The sequence below is a fragment of the Scyliorhinus torazame genome, chromosome 1 (genome assembly GCF_047496885.1).
Source record: "Scyliorhinus torazame isolate Kashiwa2021f chromosome 1, sScyTor2.1, whole genome shotgun sequence".
Classification (NCBI taxonomy): Eukaryota; Metazoa; Chordata; class Chondrichthyes; order Carcharhiniformes; family Scyliorhinidae; genus Scyliorhinus; species Scyliorhinus torazame.
In genome coordinates, this window is record NC_092707.1 from 184,207,852 (window position 1) to 184,223,307 (window position 15,456).

The 15,456-nt window shown below is 50.8% G+C and overlaps 1 long non-coding RNA gene across 1 annotated transcript in view; it reads left to right on the top strand.

Moving 5' to 3' along the window:
* Positions 1-14,569, top strand: part of LOC140418183 (uncharacterized) — a 92,938-nt gene extending 78,369 nt beyond the window's left edge. Inside the window, exons 2-3 of the long non-coding RNA XR_011944810.1 lie at positions 13,939-14,121; positions 14,305-14,569. This is a non-coding gene — a long non-coding RNA (uncharacterized lncRNA). The remainder of the gene's footprint in view (positions 1-13,938; positions 14,122-14,304) is intronic.
* The last annotated feature ends 887 nt before the right edge of the window (positions 14,570-15,456 follow it).

Sequence of the window (15,456 nt, forward strand, 5' to 3'; positions counted from 1 at the left end):
GCCGAAATGGCTGCGAGCTGAAGGCCACGCATATTTATAACCTGGCTCCTGGGCGGAGCTAGCATGCAGGGGCCCAGATGAACCTGTAGTGCAGGTTCTACCGTACAACCCTTAATATAGGAACACAGTGGTTTACCACAATCCAATTTTGAATTTTACTATTCTGCTCCTAGCCTCCCTTCAGGCAGTTCTTTCCAGCTACTCGATATATTTAAAAAAGGTTTCCTTGCGTTGCCTCTGGTTCATTCGCCAGTCGCCTAAAATCTGTGTGGGCGGCTTCAATGCTAATCACCAAGCCAGGTTCAGTTGCAGAACCACTGTCCGAACTAACCAAGTCCTGAAGTATACATCTGTCAGATCGGGCCTATGCAGGCAGTAGGAACACCACAAACACATCGTGTCCTCAGCAATCTAACTGTTGCAGATACTTCGGTCCATGGCAGTACACAATTCTCATTAAGACGACGGGTAAGATTTTCCCAGAAATCGGCAAAGGCTGATGGGGGTTGGGGGTGGGGGAACAGGAAAAGCAACGTTGAAGCTGGACAGCAATGACTGCTTTTTCTGCCATATAGTCTGGGACTTTGAAAAAGAATTGTTCAAGATCATGGGCGAAATTCTCCGGAAACGGCGCAATGTCCGCCGACTGGCGCCCAAAACGGCGCAAATCAGACGGGCATTGCGCCGCTCCAAAGGAGCGGAATGCTCCGCATCTTTGGGGGCCGAGCCCCAACATTGAGGGGCTAGGTCGGCGCCGGACTAATTTCCGCCCCGCCAGCTGGCGGAAAAGGCCTTTGATGCCCCGCCAGCTGGCGCGGAAATGACATCTCCGGGCGGCGCATGAGCGGGAGCGTCAGCGGCCGCTGATGGCATTCCCGCGCATGCGCAGTGGAGGGAGTCTCTTCCGCCTCCGCCATGGTGGAGACCGTGGCGGAGGCAGAAGGGAAAGAGTGCCCCCACGGCACAGGCCCGCCCGCGGATCGGTGGGCCCCGATCGCGGGCCAGGCCACCGTGGGGGCACCCCCCGGGGCCAGATCGCCCCGCCCCCCCCCCAGGACCCCGGAGCCCGCCCGCGCCGCCGGTAAGGTAGGTGGTTTAATTTACGCCGGCGGGACAGGCATTTTAGCGGCGGGACTTCATCCGGGCCGGAGAATCGAGCAGGGGGGCCCGCCAACCGGCGCGGCGCGATTCCCGCCCCCGCCGAATCTCTGGTGCCGGAGACTTCGGCAACTGGCGGGGGCGGGATTCACGCCAGCCCCCGACGATTCTCCGACCCGGCGGAGGGTCGGAGAATCTCGCCCCAGGTCCCTCAATCTATCGCTGGCGAGGCGGCCTCAGATTTGTCTGTCCGGCCAGCAACTTAATAGCTGAGGATTGGGGTACCATTTTTAAAGGCTGCCTCAGTGCAGGCAAAGCAAAGCAGTTCACCCTGAGACCCAGGTTTGCATATTCAAGTGAGTAGTTAATTTCGCTTGAATATGTCTATGCCGGATCTACCCAGCGTCCTGGATCGCCTTGCCTTGGAGACCCCAAGTGGCGCCATTTAGCACTGGTTTGCACAAGTATGGATCAGGCGTACTGGCACTCGGGGGGTGGGGGGGGCTCTCAGGCGATCCAGGGCCCTTGGGTGGTCGGGTTTTAGGTAGGGTGGTATGCTGGCACTGTGGCAGTGCCACATGGGTGCTAGCCTGGCAGTTCTAGTTTGCCCAGGTGGCATTTCCAGGCTGGTAGGGGCACTGTCAGAGTGCCAGGGTGGCACTGCCAAGGTGTCCACATAGCATCATGCCCATGCTGGGGATTGGAGCACCGCGACGTGAAATGGGAAGGGAGCAACCTGCGAATGATTCAAGATTTAGGTGCAGAGCTAGCGAGGAAGCAGGCGGTCTTCACCGAGGTAAAGGCAGTGCTCGACAAGGGGGGCATTCGTTTCCGAGTGGTTTACCTGGCGAGGCTGCGGGTTACACACAAAGCCAAGGATTTTTTTTTGAGCTCCTGAAGACTTTATCAACAAACATGGAGTGAGGTCCAATTAAGCGAGAGGTGTGATGTGGGGGATCTCGTTATTTGAAGTTTCTCAGTAAAAGTTGCGGGCTGAAGGGGTGGTGGGTTTTGTTGTATATAGTTCTTGATAATCGGTTGTTGAAGATTGTTCTTTTTTCTTCGTAGTTGAAAGAATAATCGAGGAACTTATGTTTTGTATAGTTGATGGATCCTTGGGCGTCATTCTCCGACCCCCCGCCGGGTCAGAGAATCGCCGGGGGCTGGCGTGAATCCCGTCCCCGCCGGTTGCCGAAGTCTCCGGCACTGGAGATTCGGCGGGGGCGGGAATCGTGCCGCGCCGGTTGGCGGGCCCCCCCGCTCGATTTTCCGGCCCGGATGGGCCGAAGTCCCGCCGATAAATTGCCTGTCCCGCCGGCGTAAATTAAACCACCTACCTTACCGGCGGGACAAGTCGGCGTGAGCGGGCTCCGGGGTCCTGGGGGGGGCGCGGGGTGATCTGGCCCCGGGGGGTGCCCCCACGGTGGCCTGGCCCCCGATCGGGGCCCACCGATCCGCAGGCGTGCCTGTGCCGTGGGGGCACTCTTTCCCTTCCGCCTCCGCCAAGGTCTCCACCATGGCGGAGGCGGAAGAGACTCCCTCCACTGCGCATGCGTGGGAAACTGTCAGCGACCGCTGACGCTCCCGCGCATGCGCCGCCCGGGGATGTCATTTCCGCGCCAGCTGGCGGGGCACCAAAGGCCTTTTCCGCCAGCTGGCGGGGCGGAAATTCCTCCGGCGCCAGCCTAGCCCCTCAATGTTGGGGCTCGGCCCCCAAAGATGGGGAGCATTCCGCACCTTTGGGGCGGCGCGATGCCCGTCTGATTGGCGCCGTTTTGGGCGCCAGTCGGCGGACATCGCGCCGTTTCGGGAGAATTTCGCCCCTTATCTTTTCTCTCCCTGGAAATAGTTTATTCTCATGTCAGGCAATGACCTTGTCCCTTTTATTGTCCTGATGGGAGCTATCTCACTAGCAGTGTGTAATGCTGGAAAATGGGAGTGGGGTGGGAGAGGAGCTGCAGCTGTAAAACCAGTACTCACTGGTTTGGCGTGCTTAGTGTTTGCATTGGGGAGGGGGGCAAGGGAGATGAAACTGTGGGGCTGGTTCCAGTTCGTGTATTTAGGGTGAAAAGAAGGTGGGGGGAGGGGTTATCTGGCTGATGGTTGTTCAAGACCATTCTTTGTGTTTTTCTGGGAGAGGGGTGGCTGTCAGCTTGGGGGGGTCTTTTCATCAATGCCTCTAAGGTTTATTCACTTATCCCTGATGGCGGAAATGGCTGACTCCGAAGGAGTGGGGATGGGTGGGAAACCCTTAAATCGACTGGTCGCCTGGAACAAAGGAGAAAGGGTGGCCCAATTAAAGATCCATCTAAAGAACTTAAACGAAAGAGAAAATGCTGGAAAATCTCAGCATGTCTGGCAGCATCTGTAGGGAGAGAAAAGAGCTAACATTTCGAGTCCGATGTGGTGAACCACTGTAATAGGAGATGTAAGGTAGGACCTGCACTACAGGTTCGCCGGTAACTCCTGCCGGCTGGCTCCGCCCACGGAGAACTGTTTAAATATGCATGACCTCCAGTGCCCTGCCATTTCGCCAGCTGCAGCAGGCCACACATCTGACTGTAATAAAGCCACAGTTGTACCCAACTTTAGTCTTTGTGCAATTGATTGTGCATCAATTTATTGTAGTCAAATTTTCCACAGAACGGATATCCGAATTAAGCCCGATCGCCTGCAGCTGGATCCGCACTCGCCCGACGCCAGCTCGCTCACTGGCTAGCATGTTTCGAGGCTTACATCAACGCGGCGGACCCCGCGTCAACGGAGGCTCAGAAGATAAATGTCCTGTACTCCAGACTGAGCTCCAGCATGTTCCCGTTGATCCAAGACGCCACGAATTACACAAAAGCAATGGAACTCCTCAAAGAACACTACGCGCAGAAGACGAACACGCTCTTCGCCAGGCATGTACTTGCCACCCGCTCGCAACTACCTGGTGAGTCCATCAAAGACTTCTGGCGGGCCCTAATTCCACTCGTCCGGGACTGGGACTCCTCATGCGCGATGCCTTCGTGACGGGGATTGCGCCGGACCGCATTTGAGAACAATTGCTGGAAGGGACCATGCTCGAACTGGCGGAGATGAAAACCTTGGCGCTCTCCATGACGGTCGCATCCCGTAATGTACAATCGTACTGTAGCCACCTGAGTTGGCCACTTCCCGACTTAAAATGGAGAACAGCAAAGGCTGAAAGGAAATTCAGCCAACAGGCAAAAACTAGCAGGTGTAAGTTTACTGTGTATTAGACTCTGCAAAAACCCAGACAGCATCGATACAAGCAGCCATCTGCATAATAATGTAGCAGCCATCTACATAGGAATGAGTGATCCCCGGGAACAATCGAAACATTTGAAGTAAACAAGGCCAAGCCAGACTCCTCGGCACCAGCAGGAGCCAACACAAAAGAGGTTAATGGACACTTAAAGACCGACCAACGATCAGGGAACAGCTCCAATATTGGAGAAATCGAACCAAGCGATTGGAACGAAGTCCAATCACTTGAAACCAGGTACGGGGTCCGCCCCGAAAGGCGGGAAGCCCCTGGGGACTATAAAGTAAAGCCCCCAAGTTCAAATCGTCCTTCTTGACAGGGTCACTCAGCAACGTGAACCAACCCTTGACAATGACCTGTCCAGCTGCCCCCAAAGAACGTAAGTCTCAAGTCAACGCTCGCTACGAGATAGGCGCTCCTAGCTACCAGTCTGTACCAGCTTTTGAATCCCGCAGACTCAGAACCCAAACGAAAGGCAATTTGTTGCCCTGACCTGGTGGGCCAGTCCGAAGCTAAGTATAGGCCTGTTAGTGATAGAAATAGCTTAGAAAGTAGAGTTTATGCATGAGTAGTGATTTACTGTGCATAATAAATGTGCTTTGATTTGAATCTTACCAAATGGTGTATTGAGTTATTGATCATTACTCGAACTTGAACCTCGTGGCGGTATCATAAAGATACCTGGCGACTCTAGAGCAAAGGTTATAAAACAGAGCCAAATGAACCAACTAAAAGTTAGCAGCAGTACCTCTCCCGCCACGCTGCCCACCCTTCTACTCCTTCCTACCCCTCCTGGACCCCGCCGACGACCTCCACAGCCGGGGCCCTGCCTTCGCAATACGCCTGCGCCGCACGCCGATCCGCGCACCCTGGGGGTCCCCGCTGCTACTTCTGCGGTCAGCAGAAGCACCCCCGCCAACACTGCCCGGCCCGCACTGCCGTTTGTAAAGCCTGCAGTAAAAAGGGCCACTTCGCGGCTATGTGCCAGGCCTGCGCAGTTGCTGTGATCTCGCCCGCTATCACCCCCTCCCCCACGCCAGACGCACAATGGGAGCCGCCATCTTCTCCTCCCGGGTCCTTGTGCGCCCAATGGTCGCCGCCATCTTGTCCCGGCCCCGCAATGTGCGCACCATGGGTGCCGCCATCTTGTCCCCCACAGGGTCTCCGGACATCCCGACATTGGAACCTCACATACTCACCACCCGAAGCATCCCATGGCTACCCGCAGCTCGTTTCGATGACGCTGGGCCAATCTCGCCCGCACAGCCTTGCCACCGTGTCAATGATGGTTAAAATCAACGGCCACGCGACCTCGTGCCTGCTGGACTCCGGGAGCACCGAAAGTTTGTTCACCCACATACGGTAAGGCGCTGCTCCCTCGCGGTCCACCCTGCCAATCAAAGGATCTCCCTAGCCTCCGGATCCCACTCCGTCCCGATCCGAAGCTTTTGTACAGTCACCCTCACGGTCCAGGGCATAGAATTTAGTAAATTCCGCCTCTATGTCCTTCCTAATCTCTGCGCTGCACTCCTGTTGGGCCTGGACTTCCAGTGCAACCTCCAGAGCCTCACCCTCAAATTCGGCGGGCCCTTACCCCCCCTTACCCCCCCTTGCTGTTTGTGGCCTCGCGACCCTCAAGGTCAATCCCCCCTCCCTTTTTGCCAATCTAACTGTGGATTGCAAGCCCGTTGCCACTAGGAGCAGACGGTACAGCACCCAGGACAAGACATTCATCAGGTCCGAAGTCCAGTGGCTGCTTAAGGACGATATTATCGAGGCCAGCAATAGCCCCTGGAGAGCTCAAGTGGTAGTGGTTAAAACTGGGGAGAAACACAAGATGGTCGTGGACTACAGCCAGACTATCAATCGGTACACGCAGCTCGACGCGTACCCCCTCCCACGCATATCTGATATGGTCAATCAGATTGTGCAGTACCGGGTCTTCTCAACAATTGACCTGAAATCCACCTACCACCAGCTCCCCATCCGGACGTCGGACTGGCCATACACTGCCTTTGAGGCGGACGGTCGCCTCTACCACTTCCTTAGGGTCCCTTTAGGTGTCACAAATGGGGTCTCGGTCTTCCAAAGAGAGATGGACCGAATGGTCGACCAGTACGGTTTGCGGGCCACCTTTCCGTACTTAGATAATGTCACCATCTGCGGCCATGACCACGATGCCAACCTCGATAAATTCCTCCGCACTGCCACTCTTCTCAACCTGACCGACAACAAAGAGAAGTGTGTGTTCAGCACGACCCGGTTAGCCATTCTCAGCAATGTAGTCCAAAACGGACTTCTCGGGCCCAACCCTGAGCGCATGCGTCCCCTCATGGAACTTACCCTCCCCCACTGCCCCAAGGCCCTCAAACGCTGCCTGGGGTTCTTTTCCTACTACGCTCAGTGGGTCCCAAACTATGCGGACAAGGCCCACCCACTCATTCAGTCCACCCTATTCCCCCTCGCGGCCGAGGCACAACACGCTTTCGCCCGCATCAGAGCAGACATCGCCAAGGCCAGGATGCGCGCAGTGGACGAGTCACTGCCTTTCCAAGTAGAAAGCGACGCTTCAGACGTCGCCCTTGCCACGCTAAACCAGGCAGGCAGACCTGTGGCATTCTTTTCCCGCACCCTTCATGCCTCTGAAATTTGACACTCATCCGTCAAGAAGGAGGCCCAACCTATCGTTGAAGCTGTGCGGCATTGGAGGTATTACCTGGCCGGTAAGAGATTCACTCTCCTCACTGACCAACGGTCGGTAGCCTTCATGTTCAATAACACACAGCAGGGCAAGATCAAAAATGATAAAATCTTGCGGTGGAGAATCGAGCTCTCCACCTAGAATTATGAGATCTTGTATCGCCCCGGTAAACTCAATGAGCCCCCAGACGCCCTCTCCCGAGGTACATGTGCCAGCGCACAAGTGGGCCAACTCCGGGCCCTACACGACAGCCTTTGTCACCCGGGGGTCACTAGGTTGTACCATCTGGTCAAAGCTCGTAATCTGCCCTACTCCATCGAGGAAGTAAGGACAGTCACCAGGGACTTCCAGGTATGTGCGGAGTGCAAGCCGCACTTCTACCGGCCGGACCGTGTGTGCCTGGTAAAGGCTTCCCGCCCCTTTGAACGCCTCAGCGTTCATTTCAAAGGGCCCCTCCCCTCCACCGACCGTAACACGTACATTCTCAGTGTGGTCGATGAGTACTCCAGGTTCCCCTTCGCCATCCCATGCCCCGATATGACGTCTGTCACCGTCATCAAGGCCCTCAACACCATCTTCGCTCTGTTCGGTTTCCCCACCTACATCCACAGTCACAGGGGATCCTCATTCATGAGCGATGAGCTGCGTCAATTCCTGCTCAGCAGGGGTATAGCCTCCAGCAGGATGACCAGCTACAACCTCCGGGGAAACGGGCAAGTAGAACGAGAGAATGGGACCTGCACTACAGGTTCGCCGGTAGCTCCTGCCGGCTGGCTCCACCCACGGAGAACTGTATAAATAATCATGACCTCCTGTGCCCTGCCATTTCACCAGCTGCAGCAGGAGGCCACGCATCTGACTGTGATAAAGCCACAGTTGTACCCAACTTTAGTCTTTGTGCAATTGATCGTGCATCATCCGATGATCCAGGATCCATCAACTGTACAAAGCTCTGACAAAGGGTCATCTGGACTCGAAACGTTAGCTCTTTTCTCTCCCTACCGATGCTGCCAGACTTGCTGAGATTTTCCAGCATTTTCTCTTTCGTTTCAGATTCCAGCATCCGCAGGAGTTTGCTTTTATAAAGAACTTAAACGTTGATGTGATGTTTCTGCAGGAGACCAGACCAGACCAGACTCCAGAAGCGGTGGGTGGGGCATATGCTCGACTGGGTTTCGATAGTAAGGCCCGAGGCACAGCAATTTTGATCAATAAGCGAGTGCCTTATCCGACCACGGGATTGTGGCTGACCCGAACGGTAGGTATGTAATAGTAAGTGGGTCCTTGGTAGGTACTGTGGTAGTCATGGTGAATGTGTGTGCCCCTAATTGGGATGATGTCGCATTTAGCGAAGGTTTGCTAGCCTCCATCCTTGATTTAGACACACATCGATTGATCTTGGAAGGGGGAGTTTAACTATGTTTTGGAACCCTAAATGGGTCGATCAAGCCTTAAATCTCTGGTTATCTCGGGGATGGCGATGGTGCTTCAAACTTTCATGGAGCAGATGGGGGTAGCGCACCCCTGGAGAATCCTGTATTCACATGATCAAGAATTCTCATTTTCCTCACATCGGTCTACTCAAGAATAGACTATTTTTTGTTTGATGAGTCTTTGCTCCTGGGAGTCAGAAAAGCAGAATATTTGGGGATAGTGATCTCTGATCATGCCCCGCATTTGGTAGACCTTGAGCTGGAGACAGACCCCATCCAGCAGGCTCCATGGAGATTAGATTGGCACTACAGCCTGAGAAGGAGTTCTAAGATCACATAGCTGCGGCCATTGACGAGTACATCAGGTTTAACAAGAGTAGATCGGTCTCTCATTCTCCACTATGGGAGGCTCTTAAGCCAGTGATAAGAGGAGAGGTGATCACATATAAAACGCACTTAGATCGGGTAGTGAGGGAGGAATGGCAGCGTTTAGTAGGAGAGATCTTAGAAACAGACTGCCGCTACTCGTAGGCTCCTACCCCAGAGCTGTTTGCAACCAGTAAGCGGCTCCAGGTGCAGTTTGACTTGGTATCCGCTGAAAGGGCGGTGAAGCAGCTACAACGCGCGAGGGGCACAGTATATGAGCACGGGGAGAAGGCAGGTCATATGTTGGTGCACCAGCTGAGGTGGCAGGCTGCCTAATGGGAGATAATGCAGGTCAAAATCTCAAAGGGTGGTTTAGTGACAACATCGCGAGAAGTAAATGGGGCTTTTGAGGTGTTCTACAGGGATCAGTATCGGTCGGAGCCCCAGCCGGGGTGTCAGATACGATGGAGTTTCTGGATAGACTGTTCATCCCAAGAGTAAAGGAGGAGAGTAGGAAGGAGTTGGAGGCCCCGCTATGCTCAGATGAGGTGCTAAGCACGATTAGATTGATGCAGATGAATAAAGCCCGAGGCCCTCTTGAATTTTCTGAAACATTATCTGACCAGCTAGCGCCAGTAATGGTAGATATGTTGTTATGGGCCAGGGTTTAGAAAACTCTAAAGTATAACATGGAGTTCTTCTGGCCTACAACTGTTTAATGAATTTGGCTAGGATGAACACAAGAGCCTGCCTTTCATGTGTTATTCAACAGAGTTCTTACGCGCTTTAAATCAAAAAAACAAGCTTTATTCTAAGAATTTAGTTAAAATTTGTATGAACACACACAGTAAGAATTTTTATCAACTACAAACATAAAGACGCCACACAGCAACAGTAATCTATCTATAACGCTTAATGAATTCTCCCTTAACTGTTCCAATTCAATAACAAAATCCAAGTAAAACCAGAAACCACTTTTCAAAGGTGTGGCCCAGCACACGGCATTCTTACTGGTATAAGATTTGTTAGTGATACTCTGTTGCCCTTTTCAAATAGCAGATTTGAATTCCTTCCAGAAAACAATTATCTCTTTTAAGTTACCAAGTAGTCTGGAAACAGCTTTTAAAATGAAGATAGAGAAACACTTCTTTCAAACTGTGCAGTTCAAAACCAGTCCAAACTCAAAGCGAAAGTAAAACCCACAGAGCCACAGCCCAACTCCACCCACACAATGGCACCAGTAAAGCCATGTGATAAGACAAAAACGTTCTTAAAGGGACACTCACATGACAATGTTCGATGATGCTCTAGTTCGAGCTGATGCACTTACACAAGCCTTCATCTCCCTTATTTTAAAGAAAGATAAGGATCCACAGAGTGTGGTTCTAAGGACCCACAGAGTGTGGTTCATACAGGCCCATTTCACTGCTAAATGTGAATGACAAGGTACTGGCTAAGATGCCAACTTTGCGGGTAGAGCCATGATATAGTGGTAGAAGAACAGATGAGATTTGTGATGGGTAGGCTGCTGTCCTCTAATATATGAGGAGTCATGAATGTTGTCCTCTTGACTTCTGTGGCCCATGAACCATAGGTGATTATAGCTATGGATGCTGAGAAAGCATTCGATAGAGTGGAGTGGACATACCTCATTGAGGTACTTGGGAGGTTTGGGACGGGCAGAAATTTATTTCATGGGTGTAGCTGTTGTACATGAACCCCATGGCTAGTGTTCGTACCAATGCAACAAGATCCGGATACTATCCTCTGAGCAGGGGTACAAGACAGAGGTGCTCATTGTGTTTGCTTCTTTTCATTCTGGCGAGAGGATCTCTGCCGATAGCACTGATGGCTTCTTTGGATGGAGAGGATTGATCGGGGGGAAATGGGAACATAGGGCATCATTTTATGCTGATGACCTGTTCTTGTATGTTACAGATCCTGTCACTGTAGACAAGATTATTATTTATTTATTTATTTTTAATTTAGAGTACCCAATTCATTTTTTCCAATTGAGGCCAATCCACCTCGCCTGCACATCTTTGGGTTGTGGGGGCAAAACCCACGCAAACACGGGGAGAGAATGTGCAAACTCCACACAGACAGTGACCCAGAGCCGGGATCGAACCCGGGACCTCGGCGCCGTGACGCAGCAGAGCCAACCCACTGCGCCACCGTGCTGCCCTTGTAGACAAGATTATGACACTGCTGAGCGACTTTGTCTCCTTTTCGGGCTTTTAGTTAGATCTGGGAAAAAGTGAGTACTTTCTGGTTAATCCCCTAGGAAGGGGAGCCAATCTGCGGGTGTTACCTTTGCGCAGGGCCAGAGGTATCTTCCAGTATCTGGGCATCCCAGGTGACATATGATTGACATAGTTAAACTTCATATGTTTGTTAGATAAGGTGAGACTCGATTTGCAGAGATGGAGTAGCCCTCCATTGTCCCTGGTGGAGTTCAAGTCACCAAATTGAACATTCTGCTGGGATTCTATTTTTGTTCTTATTTTTCTTGCTAAATCATTCTTTGCTAGAATTAACAAGTTACTGAATTCCTTTATAGGATGCCGAGAAGTTACAGGTGTACCTCCAGTGGGTCCGACAGTTGGTGGGATCTAGCACTACCCAATTTCCTCATGTATTACTGGGCAACCAATGCGGAGAAGGTGTTGGGGTGGTCCAGAGAATCAGACACCATGTGGGGGAGGATGGAGGCACGTTCGTGTCGAGGATCAAGCCTCTGCGCTCTAATAACGGCACCACTCCCACTCTCTCCAATGAGATATATCTCAAACCCAGTGGTGAACTCCACCTTGAAGATATGGAGGCAGCTCAGACGACGTTACAAGCTGAGTGGCATGTCATTATTAGCTCCTGTAAATGGTAACCATTTGTTTCCACCATCGGATTTGGATTCGGCTTTTAAGACGTGGGAAAGGAAGGGGCTAGAGTGCTTCTGAGACCTGTTTATAGATGGACGGTTCGCCAGTTGGGAAGCGTTTTCAGCGAAATTCCAACTGCCAGGGTTATACCTATTTTGATATTTCCAATTGCACGGCTTAGTCCTCGGGGCTTGAACTGCATTCCTGTTAGCACCACAGCCTTCCCTGTTGGAGGAAATCTTATGGTTGGCAAGAATTGGGGGGGGGGGGGGATTTCGAACATCCATGTGTGGACCATCTCACTGGAATCTTTGTTGCTTGATCAGGTGATGATGAAATGGAAGGAGCAGTTGGGACCCATCTTAGATGAGGATGTTGGAAGGGAGGCCCTCTAGAGGGTAAATTCCACCTCATCCTGGACGAGGCTTAGCCTCATCCAACTCAAGGTGCAAGTGGTGTTCCCGTGGGCCCGCCAACCATACCCGTATGTTCTGGTCTTGTCCAAAGATGCTGAGCTTTTGGGTCTCCTTCTTTAAAACCATGTCCGTGGTTCTATTCATCTGGAGTCTTGTCCGTTGGTGGCCATTCTCGGGGTGTCGGACTCACCGGGGCTGCGAACTGGGGTGAGGGTGGATACACTCGCCCTTGCCTCATTGAACCTTTTGGAAAAGGACAAGGATTAAGGCTCCTGCAATGCTACCTCCTGGATCCCTCTACCTGCCTCACTCACAGTCACACTCTCCTGCCCCTGCCCACCAGCAGATAGTTAATCTAAGAGATGTGATTGTTCCCTGAAAGAAAGCGTCCAGGTAACTCTCCCCCTCCCTGATGTGTCACCGTACCTGAACTCAGACTCCAGTTCATCAACTTTGTGCCGGAGTTCTTCGAGGAACCAACACTTGCTACAGATATGGTCACTATGAACTACAACGGGATCCACCAGCTCCCACATCACGCAAGTACAACACACCACCTGGCCCTGCATCTCTATTTTATTTAATTACTTCTTAATTGATATTTTAAATATTCGACTGGCCTTTAGTTTTTAAATCTGTAAAATATTTCTCCAATTTACCTTTAACCCGCAACATTGCACCTTACCATGAATAGTTTTCGGCATGCTGAGGCAGCTGACATGACGTGCATGTAGATTAATTTAATCAGTTGTTTTATTGCCTGCCTGTGATAGATTGTCCCAAACATCTTTCAAGAAAAACATGTTATTCGTTTAATACTCACATGAGCAATGAACCTTGCACCTTAGTATAATGGTGGAGGTGACCAATGCTGTAAAACATGGTGTCTGATGGTCACCTCATGACCTGTGAGAAAACAAAGTGGGGAAAATCTAGCAAGAGTGTGTTGATTTTGGAATTCGAAGAAGGAGTAGTTGGACAGCTGTTGAAGCACAATTCAAACACAAACTACAATCTGCGATATGTGTGACTGGTATTCAGCTCACTCCAAGACTTATCATAACATGAAAACAATGGAAAAGACTGTCAGAAAATAACTTTTGCTCCTTTTGACACACCAAGTGTCAAATGATTCATTTTGGAGAAAATGAATCTCACTTTATGAATTTTTCATAAATTTATGGTTGTTTAATTACTGACTTTGCTGTTATTTGGAACAAAGATGCTTTTTTTGCCAATGGCAATATTTTTTCTGGACGTGCAAACTCAAAATCATTAAGTAAGATGACGCCATGTAGGATGGTGTTACCAGGATATTGCATCTCGCAGAATACCTTATTGTGTGTAAATACTGAAAGGCTCATTGCGACCATTCTTACATCGATTCCATCCAGCCTCAGTTCAGAGATTGTGCACATTATCTGGGTTGACAGGTGAGTGCAGTACTGAGGGGGTGATTCACTGCCAGAGGTGCAGGCCATTCAGATGAAACCTTGCACTGAGACTCTGCCTACTCTTGCAGATGGATATAAAAGATTCAGAATTTGAAAAAGAGCATTGGAGTTTCTGCCACTGTCCTGGGCAATATTTAAACCTCATTGTTAAAACAGATTGTCTGCATATATGTCTCAAGTATTCATGATGGGCCTTCTGTGCACAAATTGACTGTAGTGTTGCCCTACATTCCCACGGTGACTACATTTCAAAAGTACATTATTGGCTATAACGTGCTTTCCTTTCTTTTCGTGCAATCAATTCCTTATCTCTGTATCAGGGAAATAATTGGCTGTTCACACCAGCGGGATCCTCCGGCCCTCTCGAGGCGGTGCGCCGCGGGTTTCCCAGTGGCGTGGAGTGGATTCAATGGGAAATCTCATTGACAGCAGCAAGACCAGAAGACCCTGCCACTTACCAATGGTGGGTCACCTCCTACTGCTGAGAAACAAACTCTGAGGAGGTAAGAGAATCTTGCCCGTTATTACATAAAGGTTGTATTGATGGACCTTGATTCTGCCATTGTGCATTGCATGCCAGCCTTACTTTAAATGGAATTCACTCATTCACTCCTCACTTAGCTGTGCTGCCCTTTAAGGGATGTGTGTAAGATCAGTAACTTACATGTGTCTGTTCTTGATTTGAGTTGGCAGCCATGGTATGCTGGATGAGATTTGGATTTCTTCTGGAATCAGCCTTGCAAGTTCATACATTTGAGAAGCCGCATGTGAAAGGTCGATCCCAATCGCAAAAACTGACAAAAAGTCACAAAGATCTTCAATGATGCGGGCAAATCTTTCTACTGGAGCTCCAGAGACAGCACTTTCATATTGTGAATAACCATACACAAATTCCATAAATCCATCAGTTGGATTAATTCAATTAATAAAGCATAACTTGTTCCAACAATATATATTTGGATGCTTCTTTTTGTGTTGCAAGGTTACCTGAGATGCTTTACTTTTAAAAGAAATTTAGAGTGCCCAATACACTTTTTCCAATTAAGGGGCAATTTAGCGTGGCCAATCCACCTAGCCTGCACATCTTTAGGTTGTGGGGGCGAAACCCTCGCAAACACGGGGAGAATATGCAAACTCCACACGGACAGTGACCCAGAGCTGGGATCGAACCTGGGACCTCTGCGCCGTGAGGTAGCAGTGCTAACCACTGCGCCACCGTGCTGTCCTACCTGAGATGCTTTACAGAGGGAGACATTAGGCGCAGAGTTTTGGGACATAACTGAGAGAAAGGTCAAATAACTATATTTTCAAAGGGCATTTGAGGATTGGCAAAATGTAGGAAGCTGATGGGATTTAGGTTGGAAATTTTAGACAACAGACCTGGGATGGTGGGAGATTGGCCACTGATTGTGAAGCAGGCAGTGGCAGTGAAAATAGTATCAGAGCAAAGGGTGGCGAAATAGAGGGAGGCATGCCCAACTTCCCGGTGCTGTAAGAGGGAGGGAAAATTAAAAAGACATCACCCTTTAAAAGTGACATCCCTGACATGCAGGCAGATGATCGAAAGATGATGAGTCTGTGTTAGTCCCTGTCCTACAGCAAAGCCTGGTCTCTGTCATCTCTGATCTCCCTGCCACTGGGCCAAGACCTCGCTCCGCTGGAACCATAAGGTGGATGGTGTGCAACGACCATCCCACGTTAAAAGAATCCATGCTCAGGCATCCCACCCCACCCCAAAATGTATTTTGGGACCTGGAATGTCAGGACCTTTATGGACAACAGCAACAAACCTGAATGTTGCACCGCCATCCCAGCCCGGGAATTCTGACACCACAAGA